Here is a 14323-nt window from a genome sequence, read left to right as displayed (position 1 = left end):
TACAGTGCGTTAAGCAATAGCCTTCATACTTTTGTATATTTTTATACAAAGTCAGCTTATTGCCCCCACAAACTGGGTCCTGAATTTACCTACCTTAGAAAGGATAGAAGGCTGAGTCAACCTTGAGCCTGGGGAGATTCGATCTTACTTAAATTGCAGACAGCTGGTGTTAAATTACAGTGCTTAGTCTGTTGAGCTATCCAGGCTTATATGCATCTTCCCTCCCGCTTTTGCAGCAGAAGCTGGGGAAAAAACAACAACGAACCTTTAAAGTCTCCATTAGAGACCTAAAGTCTCCATTGGAGACTTAAAGGGGTCCCCAGAAGCCCTGGTGGACTTCGATTTGTTGTTGTTAGTTGCCAAGTTGTGTCCGACCCATCGCTATCCCATGGACAACGTTCCTCCAGGCCTTCCTGTCCCCTACCATCCTCTGGAATCCATTGAAGCTCAAGCCTTCTGCTTCAGTGACTCCATCCAGCCACTTCGTTCTGGAATTTAGATTTCACCACTGGGCAGGAGTCTTCTCCAGAACCATAGTTCAAAAACCTCCATTCTTTGGCGCTCATCCTTCCTTATGGTCCAACTTTCGCAGCCATACATTGCAAATGGGAAAACCATCGCCTTGACTATGGGCATTTTTAGTTGGATCCGAATTATGCCAAACCACAAATAGGCTCCACTCGATAGCGCTGATACCACCCCCGTTCTGCTTTTTTTCCCCAAGGGAAAAGCAGAGGGACCCTACACTCAGGTGAAGTTCAACAAGGGGTCCTGGCCTAACCCAGCTCAATATAACGCCCAGGGCCTTAACAGGTGCCCTGACTGTGATCCGGTCCCTTTCAATGCTTTTTGTGGGGGCCGGTTAATATTTGCTTCCTAGCAAACGTGCGCAAATCCCCAAGGGATGGAAGGCTTGCAGGAATCGTTGGGAAAGGGAGGTCTTCGGGGCCGAGTCCGCTAAAAGAAGAGAACCTTGGCCGGAGCATCAGATGGTCTCTGAGTATATAGAAGTTGTTTTTGTAATGGAAACATCCCATTCTTTGTTCTTAAGGATATCCTAGCAAATAACTATAGTACTTTGTAGCATTGTACACATACATACATACACACACGCGCGCAGGCAGGCACACAGAAACTGTGGGTACTAAAACAGTCCTATTAGCCACAATGGGTTCTGCGGGTAAATAGGCTTCGGTGTGAAATCATCTCAAGGGATGAGATGCGCCCAGGCGCAATCCTACACATCTGCCTGGTAAGTCTTAACTGAGCTTGGAGGAACCGACTTCGTAGACTTGGACGTCTAAAAGAAACGAGAAAGCTTTTCCCACCCACGGACTTGATCCAACCCTTTGCCGATTCAGGATACTGAATGTGCACTCCAGTCAGCCACGATCAAGAGAGACTCAAGGTCCGAAAATTTGCAAAACCAGCTTGAATTTTATTCGGCTTCCTGGGATTTCATTCCCACTACTAGCTCGAGGGTCGGAACCGGAATTCCATTCCTTCCCTTCCCTTCCCTTCCCTTCCCTTCCCTTCCCTTCCCTTCCCTTCCCTCTCTTCTTCCTTTCCTTTCCTTTCCTTCTATCTCTCTTTCTCTTTTTCCTTCCTCCCTCCCTCCCTCCCTCTCTCTCTCTCTCTCTCTCTCTCTCTCTCTCTCTCTCTCTCTCTCTCTCTCTCTCTCTCTCTCTCATCTATCTATCTATCTATCTATCGGCTTTATCGATGTTAAGGCTTATGTACATTGTCAGCGCTCTCCTCCTGGATTTTCGATATCTACGCGGGAGCTGCGAGGTGCAAAAGCGGCGTGAAAAATCAACCGATCACGCTCTCGCTCGCTCCCGCCCAGACAGCTCCCGCAAAAAAAAAAAAAAAAAAAAAAAAAAGCGCTCTTCCTTTGTGGGGAAAGAGCCCCCAGTAGCCGATTCAGTCAATAGCCAACCTTCTTCTCCACTTCAGGAGCTGCAGGCAGGTGAAGCCAAACCTTTAACAGCCTTCAATTTTCGTTCCTTTCCTCGGCTCTCGGCTGGCTTTGTACGGAGTTGGCTTTTGACAGCGCGCCTCGGGGAGCGCGTCTCTTCCCGCCTGGTGGGCTTCGGCTCCGGGATTTTTGCAAAGGTCCCCAAATCCTGGGACGGAAGGTTCTTTCAGGGTGCAGCTCCCTCACGTAGCACCCCGGGACCAGGAACTCTTCCCCCACTCCCCTAATATATGACACACAAGGTAAATAGTCCGGTAAACATGAATCTAGGAGGAAAACCTAACCAACTCTTCAAATTATTCCCCGGGCTGTTTTAGCGATCGAATTGCACTTGGATTGGATGAAATCAGGCTCGCGAGTTGCACTTATGGGGTCCGCTTTGGACGGGACACCCCACCCCACCCCCATTAGATGCAGTCAGGGATAATTTTGACCCTTCTTCGAGAATAGCCTGGAGTTTTATGGACGGAGCAATTCCTCCTCTATATCTCTCCTCCACCTCCTCCGGGTAGAAGCCACCGGACTTCCCCGCAACTCGCACCTCACCACCTTCCTGCGACCACGGAGAAAACCCCCAATCCCAGATTTCTCGCGCTCCGCTCGACGTTCCCGTTCCACGCGTTGCCCGATTAGCGCGTTGCAGTATTTCCCCAAAACCGTTTTGCGCCAGGGAAGGGGGCTTTTCCAGCCGTTCCCTTCGCCTTGAATGTTTTTTTCCCCACTCACCCACCCACCCCCCTTCTTCCGCACCCATTCAAAGAACACGTTGCTCTCCCTTCTTTGATCCTTACTCTCTTCTCCTGCTTTTAAGCAGCCTCCAGGCTTGGCCGCTCTTCCTTCCTGTCGCATTTTTCTCTCGAAAACTTTCTAAAAAACACCCTTCCCCCATCAGAAAAATGGCCCTCCGCTCTCTAGTAGGACTAAAAAAAACCAAGCAAACGGGAAAAATAATAATAATGTTGTTTTAAATCTCTCCTTCCAAGGTGGATAGGTGGCTGGGTGAATAGTATTTTATTTATTCCGTGTGGATAAATAATAATAATGACCCGGATTGTGGGGGCAATAAGCTGACTTTGTATAAAAATTATTTTAATAATAATAATAATTATTATTATTATTATTAATAATAATAATAATAATAATAATAATAATAATAATAATAATAATAATAATAATAATAATAATAATAATAATGTGTTGTCCCGATTGTAATTGGAGCCCTTGGAACAAAGGGCTACCCCGCTATTTAGAAATTCTAAATTTGCCGGATTTGAACATTTTGACTCTACAAAAAACCACCTTACTCGGAACAGCTTACATCCTCCAAGGATACCTTAACAGTTCCTAGGTCCTTGGTTAGGACTCGAGCTGCTGAGCTATTAACCAGCCTCAAAGGCTGTGAATCTCACTAAAGATTAACCAATAATAATAATAGTAGTAGTAGTAGTAGTAGTAGTAGTAGTAGTAATACTAATAGTAATAGTAATAGTAATAGTAATAATAAGCTTTCCTATCTTATAACATCTCCAGCAGGTCTGCATATTTCCGTATCTAGAAATCTCTACCTGCATATATCTAGAATTCATTTGATTTTCCCCTGGTAAATCCTGTAGTAACCCACATTTAGGGAGCAACTCCTTACCGTTCACGATGGAGTCATTATAATTGTAGTGACTCTGCAATTGGGCGAAGAAGGGCAAGGAAGCCGTGCCCCTCCCCCCTCCTTTTCTTAGTTTCTTGCTGAACCGGTGGGATATCTGCCTGTTCGTTTCTTATTTTATCACTTCTGTAATTCTGCTCCTCCCAATCCAGTCCTGCCTTTGTTTACTTAACTTGGAATCCGGGCATGAAGGGATTAGGTTTATAAACTTTCATACAATGAAATCAGAAGGGGAGAGATACAACATGAAATAATAACTTTCCGATCCAAGCCAACAGACATCTGGCCCACAGCAACACGCCTGACATGACTATTGCGGAAAAGAACAAAGGGGGGGGAAAAGTCAAGTTCATTGATATTGCAATATCAGGTGATGCACCAATCGAAGAGAACCAGCTAGGGAAAAAAACAAAAACAAAATATTGTGATTTACAAATAGAAGTTGAGCGATTGTGGAGGAAGAAATCAACGATGGTACCAATAGTAATTGGAACCCTCGGAGCAATACCCATGGAAATTTTGAATTTATCTGACCTGAATATTCTGACTTTGCAAAGAGCCACCTTACTCGGAACTGGGTATGTACTTAGACATTACCTTAACAGCTCTTAGATCCTTGGTTAGGGCTTGAACTGTTAAGATTTTAACAGTCCCAGACTGTGAATCGAATTGAAGATTAAGTTATTACTATTACTATTATTTTCTTTTTATACACAGCAAACGAGATGACCATGCTGGATTTCGTATCCCAAATCACTAGTCGAACACTTCCCAAGTGTTTAGGACTGCGTGATGCATCATTATGCGAGCAGATCCCAGTAAGGTGGCCTCTGCAGCTGACCAATTGTGATCTTGTCAGCGCCAATTGTTTTTAAGTGCTTGCCTAGGTCTTTAGGCACAGCACCCAGTGTGCCGAGTACCACTGGAACCCCCTGCACTGGTTTATGCCAGAGTCTCTGCAGTTCGATTCTCAAGTCCTGATTATCTGGTGACTTTTTCAAGTTGTTTCTCATCGATTCTGCTGTCACCAGGTATGGCAATGTCCACGATCCACACTTTTTTTCTTCTCCACAATCGTGATATCCAGGTTTTTTTAAATCATTATTATTATTATTATTATTATTATTATTATTATTATTATTATTATTATTATTATTATTATTAATAATAATAATAATAATAATAATAATAATAATAAATAATAATAAATAATAATAAATAATAATAATTTAATAATAATAATAAATAAATAATTTAGAAATAATTTAGAAATAAATTATTTTAATTTATAATTAAAAATTCTATAATTATAAATTATAGAAATAAATAAATAAATAAATAATTTAGAAATAATAATTAATAATAACCAGCCTCAAAGGCTGTGAATCTCACTAACGATTAACTAATAATAATATAATACATAGGATGCTGGCAGCAAGCCGTATCAACCATCAGCATCAGTCAGTAATATTTGTGATATATTTTAAAATGTTCAGTTGACTGAGTTTCATGTTTAATGAATAAAAGAGAATAATAATAGATAGATAGATAGATAAACAAACAATAAACAATAAATAAACGAATAAAGCCTAGCCATTTAAGGCAGTTAGGAATAACGTCTGAAGTCGATTCAAAAAATCGGGAAGAAGAGCCAAAAAGGGACAATCAAGTGGATCTTGTTCTCCCAAGGTTCTCTCTCTCTCTCTCTCTCTCTCTCTCTGTGTGTGTGTGTGTGTGTGTGTCTGTGTCTGTGTCTGTGTGTACTTTAAAACAAGTCAAACGACACCCCCTCCTCCCCCATTGAATATCAGAAAGAGAGGAAAAGACGCAAACCTTCGAGGCCCATATTCCCCAACCCAAAGCCCCACAGCGGAGACCGAGCGGCCCCTTGTGTGTATTTTGTGTCCGCTTTGCCGGTGTGCAACGCCGGTGCAAAAGACCCCAACACAGCCAAGAAAAGCCACGGCGCGCAAGAGGGGGGGGAATTGCCAAATTCTTCGAGAGTAACTCCCATTGACCTCAATGGGATGGGTTTCTGGGAAAGCGAAGTGCGCGCTTCCCTTGCTTCAGAAGCAGCCGCTGGGGATTCCCCACCCCCTCTCCTCTCCCCTCCCCCGTGGGCCTTTTTATTTCAGACCGGTCAATCCGCGTCTCAGTCAGTCGGATTGGCTTTAAATTAAAGAACCTCTGTCTTAAAACTCTGCAATTTTAAGTTAACAAAGTTTAGTCATCATGTGAGTGTAAAAAAAAACCCCACTTCCTCTTTTAACCGCAGATTCTTTGAAATCGGCGCTGTTGAATGAAGGGAAGAGAGTGTCATCCTAAAACCGCAATAGATACTTGAGAGAGAAATGGATAATATTATAGATCCTATGTGGGTTAAGGATCGAACGCCTGGCTGCAATGAATTTTTCTCCATCCAATCCAGTGGTGAAATCCAATTTTTTTTACTACCAGTTCTGTGGGCGTGGCTTGGTGGGTGTGGCTTGGTGGTCGTGGCAGAGGAAGGATACTGCAAAATCTCCATTCCCACCCCACTCCATGGGAAGGATACTGCAAAATCCCCATTCTCACCCCACTCCTGGGGGAAGGATATTGCAAAATCTCCATTCCCTCCCCACTCTGGGGCCAGCCAGAGGTGGTATATGCCAGTTCTCTGATCTACTCAAAATTTCTGCTACCGGTTCTCCAGAACCTGCTGGATTTGACCCTTGATCCAGTCCCTATTTTATTCTGATTCTTCTCAAGGAAACCACCACAGATTTTCCAATAAAAGGGAAGACCCAGAAAATATTAATTTTTCTGCTTGCTCTTCTTCCAGGCTCAAAATAAACGAAGGAGAATTAAACAGGACACGGATGATAGCGAATCCTGGTTGGCATTCTGCCTTCTTTCGAGGAAGAGAAAGAAAAGGAGACTGAACTTCAGAGGCCAACGGGGATCTCCCATAAACTGGGGGTGGGGGTGGGGAAGGGACTGAACGGGGAAATTAGAATTTCTGCAAGAATACTACTTAGAAGAACAGAAAGGACGGTTGGACTAGATAGAAGACCTCCAAAGTCTCTTCCAACTCTGTTACTCCACTTGCAATTCTACAAGCCAAGGATTGTTTTTATTTAGACGTTTAAATTGTAGCAGGTACGACACCTACCTTCAGATAGTACAATAAAGAAGCTTAAAATTTCCATTAACTGATGTTTTTCTAAGTTGCTTTGCTCTAAACTTCATTTCACTTTTAGGATATTTGGCAGTCTATTCAATTTACTTTTCATTTATTGTCGCCCCCAAAACCCCCCAAAAAATAACAACAACAACCCAGGCCCTTCTTCCTTATAAATATATAAATTATTAAAGAAGCGCTGGTATTTTTTGGAGTGACAGCTGGTGTCCTTGGGTTTGAGATTTCGTGAAACAGAACAAGACAACTTGAGAAACGAGGCACAGGGAAGGTTGTGTAAGGGGATTTTTATTTTATTTTATTTTATTTTTCTTCTTCTTCTTCTTGGAATTGTGCTTGAAAGTTTTCTTCGCCCTGCAGGTAACTTGATCAAAGATCCGGAGGACGAAGAAGGCTCAGCGCCAACTCCTTCTCACGTTCACCGGGTCATTCCTTTCCCCAACTTCCATTCTCCTGAAATATACAGGGCGTGTTAAATCTCAATTCCTTCTAAGCAAACGTTCTCCGACTTGGAAGAAAGAAAGAAAGAAAGAAAGAAAGAAAGAAAGAAAGAAAGAAAGAAAGAAAGAAAGAAAGAAAGAAAGAAAGAAAGAAAGAAGGAGGGAGGAAGGGAAGGAAAGAAGGAAGGAAAGAAAGAAAGAAGAAAGAAAGAAAGAAAGAAAGAAAGAAAGAAAGAAAGAAAGAAAGAAAGAAAGAAAGAGGGAGGGAGGGAGGGAGGGAGGGAAGGAAGGAAGGAAGGAAAGAAAGAAGAAGAAAGAAAGAAAGAAAGAAAGAAAGAAAGAAAGAAAGAAAGAAAGAAAGAAAGAAAGAAAGAAAGGAAAGGCTGATTTTGTGCTTGCTTAGAAGGCACCTTCAGCCGATATAATTAATTAATTAATTTAAATCAGAGATGCGAGAGAAACAACCGATCAAGCCAACCTTCCATTTGGCCGCAGTTTGATGGAGATGATTTCACATCCATTATTTTTCCTGTCTGCATACAGTACGTGCTTTCTTCGGACTAATTCCTTCTCTGCATACCATAAAGCTGTTGAGCACGGAGAAGGGTGGGGGTGCGGGTGGGGGAGGAATCAACATTATCAGACAGAAGGAGAATGGAATTGGAAGGATTTCTGTGTAAATCTCCCCTTCCTTTTCATGATTTTTAAATAAAGTTGTTTCTTTTTCTATTTCAAACCCTCTCCTATCTAAAACGGGGGTCTCCAAACCCTGGCAACTTTAAGCAAAGCTGGCTGGGGAATTCTGGGAGTTGAAGTCCGCCAGGGTTAAAGTTGCCAGGGTTGGAGACCCCTGATCTAAAAGGTTCATTGGAATATTCCATCACTTGCTTTAATGAGTCCAATTTTCAGCCATTGATCAATGACTTTTTCTTTCTGTGTGATCAAAACAACTAGAATAAAGTCACAAACCTTGTTGATCACTCTTCTCTTGATGTGCTTTGGTGTTTGCGTGCATCTATGTATATGTATCCCAGCAACTGTTCAGCTTTTTTTTTTTTTTTAAAAAAAGTATGGAGTATTCCCCAATCAAAAGTGAACCAATTACAGTGCAATTTTACTGGCATAAACAAACATAAATATTTTGCTACTGGGAAACACTTGCGGATTCAGATTGAGGGTAGAAAACATATCCAAACTTATGCGTGCGCTTTTAAATTTAATTTTTAGTTTCAGGAAAATGAAGAGCAAGCATTCTACACTTATAAAATACCCTTTATAACATGTAATCAGTTTAAAACTGTTACACATCGGACTCCTTTATTCCATTCATAAATTCTACTTATCATTTTTTAAAAAATATTATACAAAGTGACTTCGGACAATCTAACACATCTTTGTTTCTGATAATTTTACACATTGCTGGAATTCTTAGTATCCTGCATGGCACATTTTAACTCTCACAGATCCGCAGTACAGTAGCTGCGGCTGCACTGATTCAGTATTGATGAAAGATAGTAATAATTATAATAATACTATAAAGATCAGCAGTAATATTTTAAGATGTCTTATATTTGCTTAACATTTTTGCAGTCTCTTTTAAACCACGTTGTGCACCTGTTGTAGAAAAGTAAAAAAAGTTGCGAGAAAGTCTGAATAGTACAAAAGTTTCAAAGAATGAAGTGGAACTTTTAGTCTTTATTTCTCCCTTGTGGTTTCTTCTCTCTCCCTCTCCCTCTTTCTCCTTCCCTCCCTCCCCCTCCCTCCCTCCCTGTCTCTCTCCGAAAATAAGGAGCTATGCCAGTTAGGCAAACCAAAATTCACACTCCCTTATCTTGTGTTTTTCAAGGGGCTGCATTTAAACATGGTCTGGAAACTTTGACTGGTTTTTCACAAGAGTAGCTTATTTGATTGATTGGTATTAGGTTAGTCCTGTCTTCTGTAGTGGTTGCCAGGTGGTTTCCAGACCTCAATGGCTGGCATTAAACTCTAAAGTCAGGATGGGCAAGCTTTTTCCAGCCAAGAATCACATCCAATCCTCCAGTTGCTTGCTAAGGCACCCTACACCAAAACACAATGGACAGGACTTGGGCCAAAAAAATAGAATTTTGTTACAGTCAGATGCAATGCAATAGATTTCAGTTACACTCAGATGCGATGCAAATTGCGTAGGCAATACAGCTACGCTCCATTCAGATATTTAACTCGTTGCTTGGTGTTGTGTTCGAAATTATAACTTGGTAACAACTTCTGACAGCTTGTAAGGATTGCATACAAGCCTGGGGAGGGAGAAAGTGATAAGCCAGCCCAAAGCCTCACAGCTGCTTGTTTGCCTGAGACACTCTGAGGCCATTGTAGTTTTTCCTGCCTTTGGGCGGCCAGTTAGTTAGTTGGATCCCATGTGGTTCTGGTTGAATTTAGAATAAAGTGAGTTTTTACCATGAGGATCTTTTCCTAATGTTGATTAGCAACAGCAATAGTACTTAGACTTATATACCACTTTTTTTAAAAAATTTGATTTATATGCCGCCCTTCTCCGGAGACTCAGGGCGGCTTACAATGTGCTAAGCAATAGCCTTCATCCTTTTGTATATTTATACAAAGTCAGCTTATTGCCCCCACAACTGGGTCCTCATTTCACCTACCTTAGAAAGGATGGAAGGCTGAGTCAACCTTGAGCCTGGCGAGATTCGAACCTGCAGTAATTGCAGGCAGCTGGTCTTAATAACAGGGTGCTTTAGACCACTGTACTACCAAGGCTCTTTTCTGTGAAGAACTTCACAGTGCTTTTACAGCCCTCTCTATGCGGTTTACATAGTCAGCCTGTGGCCCCCAACAATCTGGGTCCTCATTTTACCCACCTTGGAAGGATGGAAAGCTGAGTCAACCTTGAGCCTGGTGAGATTCGAACTGCCAAATTGCAGGCAGCCAGCAGTCAGCAGAAGTAGCCTGCAGTTTTGCACTCTAACCACTGTGCCACCATAGTCCTTCCTTCCTTCCTTCCTTCCTTCCTTCCTTCCTCTTTCTCCCTTCCTTCTTTAGCACTTAGACTTATATACCGCTTCACAGTGCTTTGTAGCCTTCTCTAAGCGGTTTACAGAATCAGCCTATCGCGCCCCCCCACCCAACAATCTGGGTCCTCATTTTACCCACCTCGGAAGGATGGAAGGCTGAGTCAACCTTGAGCCTGGTGAGATTCGAACTGCCAAATTGCAGGCAGCCTGCAGTCAGCAGAAGTAGCCTGCAGTACTGCACTCTAACCAGTGCGCCACCATGACTCGTCCTCCCTCTCTCCCCCAAACTTAGACTTGCACCAACTCTGCTGGACTTTGACAGGTTTAAAAACCCGGCTTTGCCATCAAGCATGGGAAATCTGTTAGAATAGATGAGCCCATATCATGGTTAGCTGGACTAGGTTGTGAGTCTTCTTGGCTGCTTGTTGTTATTAGTTGCGAAGTTGTGCCCGATCCATCGTGACCCCATGGACAATGTTCTTCCAGGCCTTCCTGTCCTCTACCATCCTCTGGAGTCCCTTGAAGCTCACGTCGACTGCTTCAGTGACTCCATCCAGCCCCCTTCTTCTTTTGCCCGCAATCTTTCTCAGCATTAGGCTCTTCTCCAGTGAGTCTTGGCTGCTACATTTATGTTATTTTCGTTTTATTTTTAAAAACCCAAAACTCTGGTTCTCTTGTACTGGTTTTATTCTACTTGTGGGCTGCCCAGAATCATGTGTATGAGATGGGCATACTATAAATTTACTAAATCAATCAATCAACCTGTTGTTAGCCATCCAGAATTGCTACAGTAAGAGAGTTGAGCATATAACTCAAACAAATAAAGTAAATAAGCTACTTTTCCAAAATTTAATTGCCTGGACTTAGATCTTCTTGAGAAACCTTCACTCTAAGGAAGTCAGATGAGTGGCTATAAAATTTTTAAAAAAGCATTTCAGAGTTGGATTCTATAAAACTCCCTCACCAGAAAAATCTTTCCTAGAGTCTACATTGGGGTCCCTTCAAAATCAGGTGAGGATATTTTTATTCTTTGCAATCTGGTAGAATTTTGAAAGGAAGGCCCACAAAACTGCTAGAAACATCTGTTGGATTAACAATCCCTGCAATGACTCTTCCAAAACTGAACAGAAGAGGATGACATTTGATGTGGTGGGAGCCACAGTCCTTATTAAGATATGAGTCTGAAAATGAGCTGTCTACAGTCACAGATTGTGGAGACCAAAATCCAAGGGGAAAAAGTCCTCTAGATATCCTGATAGGAGAGGCAGTAGGGCAACAGATCAGAATGTTATTGACTGCTCCATCCTAAATCCCCTTTTCCTTCCCTCCCGACAGTTTGACCCAGGACAAATCTGCCCTTAAGCAGTTGGAAAGAAATTTGGAAGCCATGCTCTGTAAAGTTTTCTCTGTGTTATGCTTTCAACCCAGTGGTGGGATTCAATTTTTTTTTATTACTGGTTCTGTGGGCGTGGTTTGGTGGACATGGCAGGGGAAGGATACTGTAAAATCTCCATTCCCAACCCCACTCCAAGGGAAGGTTATTGCAAAATCCCCATTTCCTCCCAATCAGCTCAGACTTGGGAGGCAGAGAATAGATGGGGGTGGGGCCAGTCAGAGGTGGTATTTACCGGTTCTCCGAACTACTCAAAATTTCCACTACTGGTTCTCCAGAACTGGTCAGAACCTGCTGAATCCCACCTCTGTTTCAACCCCTACCACAAAGGTTGGAAAGAGATTGCATGAAGAGCTAGAGAGGCTCTCCATAACTTGCCCAAAGTTCAACAGAATGGGATCAATCTTGTGTTGGAGGAGAAGGCAGGAAAAGAAGGAAAGACTATCACTGTGGGGTCCTTGATGGTCTCTGAACTTGGTGGTTTTCTTGTAGATGTTTTATTACCAAACTACCGTAGGTAACCTCATCATTACCCATTTCATTTGATAATGAAACCTGTGCGAGAAAACCACCAAGCTCAGAGACCACCAAGGACCGTACAGTTCAACCCTGAGCTACAAATATTCTCTTCTATCATTATTGACCAAATTAAGTATCTGCTCCATTCTAAGTCCCTCATTCCTACTTCTTGGCGACATGACCTAAAATGGAATCTATGCAGTTTACATTGCAATTTCAGACCGTAAATAAGCACACACAGAGAAAACACACAAACATCACGTTATTTTTTTTACACAGAAGTAAATACAAGCACCTCCTAAGGCCACTACTAGTTAAAGAGCCTGGACAATTTTCATAATTGCTCTATTGGCTTTCTTTCTTTCTTTCTTTTCTTTCTTTCTCTTTCTTTCTTTCTTTCTTTCTTTCTTTCTTTCTTTCTTTCTTTCTCTTTCTCCCTCCCTCCTTTCCTCCCTTCTTTCTCTTTCTCTCCCTCCTTTCTCTTTCTCTCCCTTCCTCCCTCCCTCTCCTCTTTCTTTCTTTCTTTCTTTCTTTCTCTCTCTCTCTCTCTCTCCTTTCCTCCCTCCTTTCTCTTTCTCTCCCTTCCTTCCTTCCTCCCTCCCTCCCTCTCCTCTTTCTTTCTTTCTTTCTTTTTCTTTCTCTTTCTCTCTCTCTCTCTTTCTCCCTCCCTCCCTCCTTTCCTCCCTTCTTTCTCTTTCTCTCCCTCCCTCTCCTCTCCTCTCTTTCTTTCTTTCTTTCTTTCTTTCTTTCTTTCTTTCTTTCTTTCTTTCTTTCTTCTTTCTTCTTTCTTTCTTTCTTTCTTTCTTTCTTTTTTTCTTTTCTTTTCTTTTCTTTTCTTTTCTTTCCTTTTCTTTTCTTTTCTTTCTTTTCTCCACCCACTCCACTCTGGACAACTTACAAACAATAAAAACCCAATATAAAAAAATAAAAAACCATAACCCTCCATCCACCCCCTTACTCTTCTCTGTTGCTTTTCTAAGCCGTTTAAGAAACAATTGTTTTTAGACTCTGCCTGTTCTAGAGCTATTTATGCTATATTTATGCTTTTTTGTTCATTCTGTGGTCGCTCTTTAATGGCTTTCCTACTGCTGCTGTATTAAATGTTAGGGTTTGATTGATTCTTTATGCCATTGCATAGATCAGTTTTCTCCACGATTATCTGTGCCTTAGATTGTTGTATGTTTAAGCAAAGTGATTTAAATGATTTGTACACTACCCAAAATTGCCGTTATTGGGCACTTTAAGAGGCCATCAATCAGTTAGCAGAACTAAAGGCTGTGAAGGATAACAGCTTGTAAATTTAAGCAAGGCTTCCTTTATCCTTTTGCTCCATAATTCAAGTACTGTGAAGTGTGTTTCTTATCAATCCTTGCCCATCTGGAGTCAGGGATTGGGTGAGCCTCCCATCCATCCATCAGATGTGATGTTGTGAACTTTTCAGAAATTAAACAAGAGAAAGAAACTGATTTGGAGGAAAGACACATGTTAATCTTTCAGTCGGGTTCTCCGGTACAGTTGGTCTGAAGTCTACTCCAGCATGCCAGAAAGGGAAAGATAAATGGGTGAACAAAATACACAGCTGGGCATCCATGAGTGCAAGAATGTTTAGTGTTCCATGAAAAAACAATTCCCAAGGAAACATTTCATTAAAGATTTGGATTCTAAAGAGAGAGAGAGAGAGGGAGGGAGGAAGGGAGAGAGAGAGAGAGAGAGAAATTTAATGTCAGAGTTCTTGTCATATGAAGCACACGCTAGCTGTCAATCAAAGGCAGCCTCTTTGGTCAGGAAGAATCGGGGGTTTTGTTTCTAACCCAATAATGAAGTGGCTTCAATAGCAAACATCTGCTGCATGGGCTCAACCCCCTCCTCTTACAGCTGTCAGGATCACCCAACGCCCCCCCCCCCTTCCAGGGGTCTGGTTAAAAAAAATAATTCACTCCATTCCTGCATTGATTCAGAAACAACAAATCTGGGGGAACGTAAAAGTGAAGATGCTTAGCAAGGAAGGAGGTAAAACACTAACTTTTTTAGCCAGATCAAACTCACCTCCAAATTTGCCAGTTGATGGTCTAGTGGTGAAGATGCTGACCAAGAGATGGTGATTTAGTTCCACCTTCGGCATAAAAGCCGGCTGGGTCACTCAC

This window comes from Pituophis catenifer, unplaced genomic scaffold, assembly GCF_029215685.1.
Source record: "Pituophis catenifer annectens isolate HBS135680 unplaced genomic scaffold, rPitCat1.0.hap2 SCAF_12, whole genome shotgun sequence".
Lineage (NCBI taxonomy): Eukaryota > Metazoa > Chordata > Lepidosauria > Squamata > Colubridae > Pituophis > Pituophis catenifer.
This window is presented reverse-complemented; position numbering follows the sequence as displayed.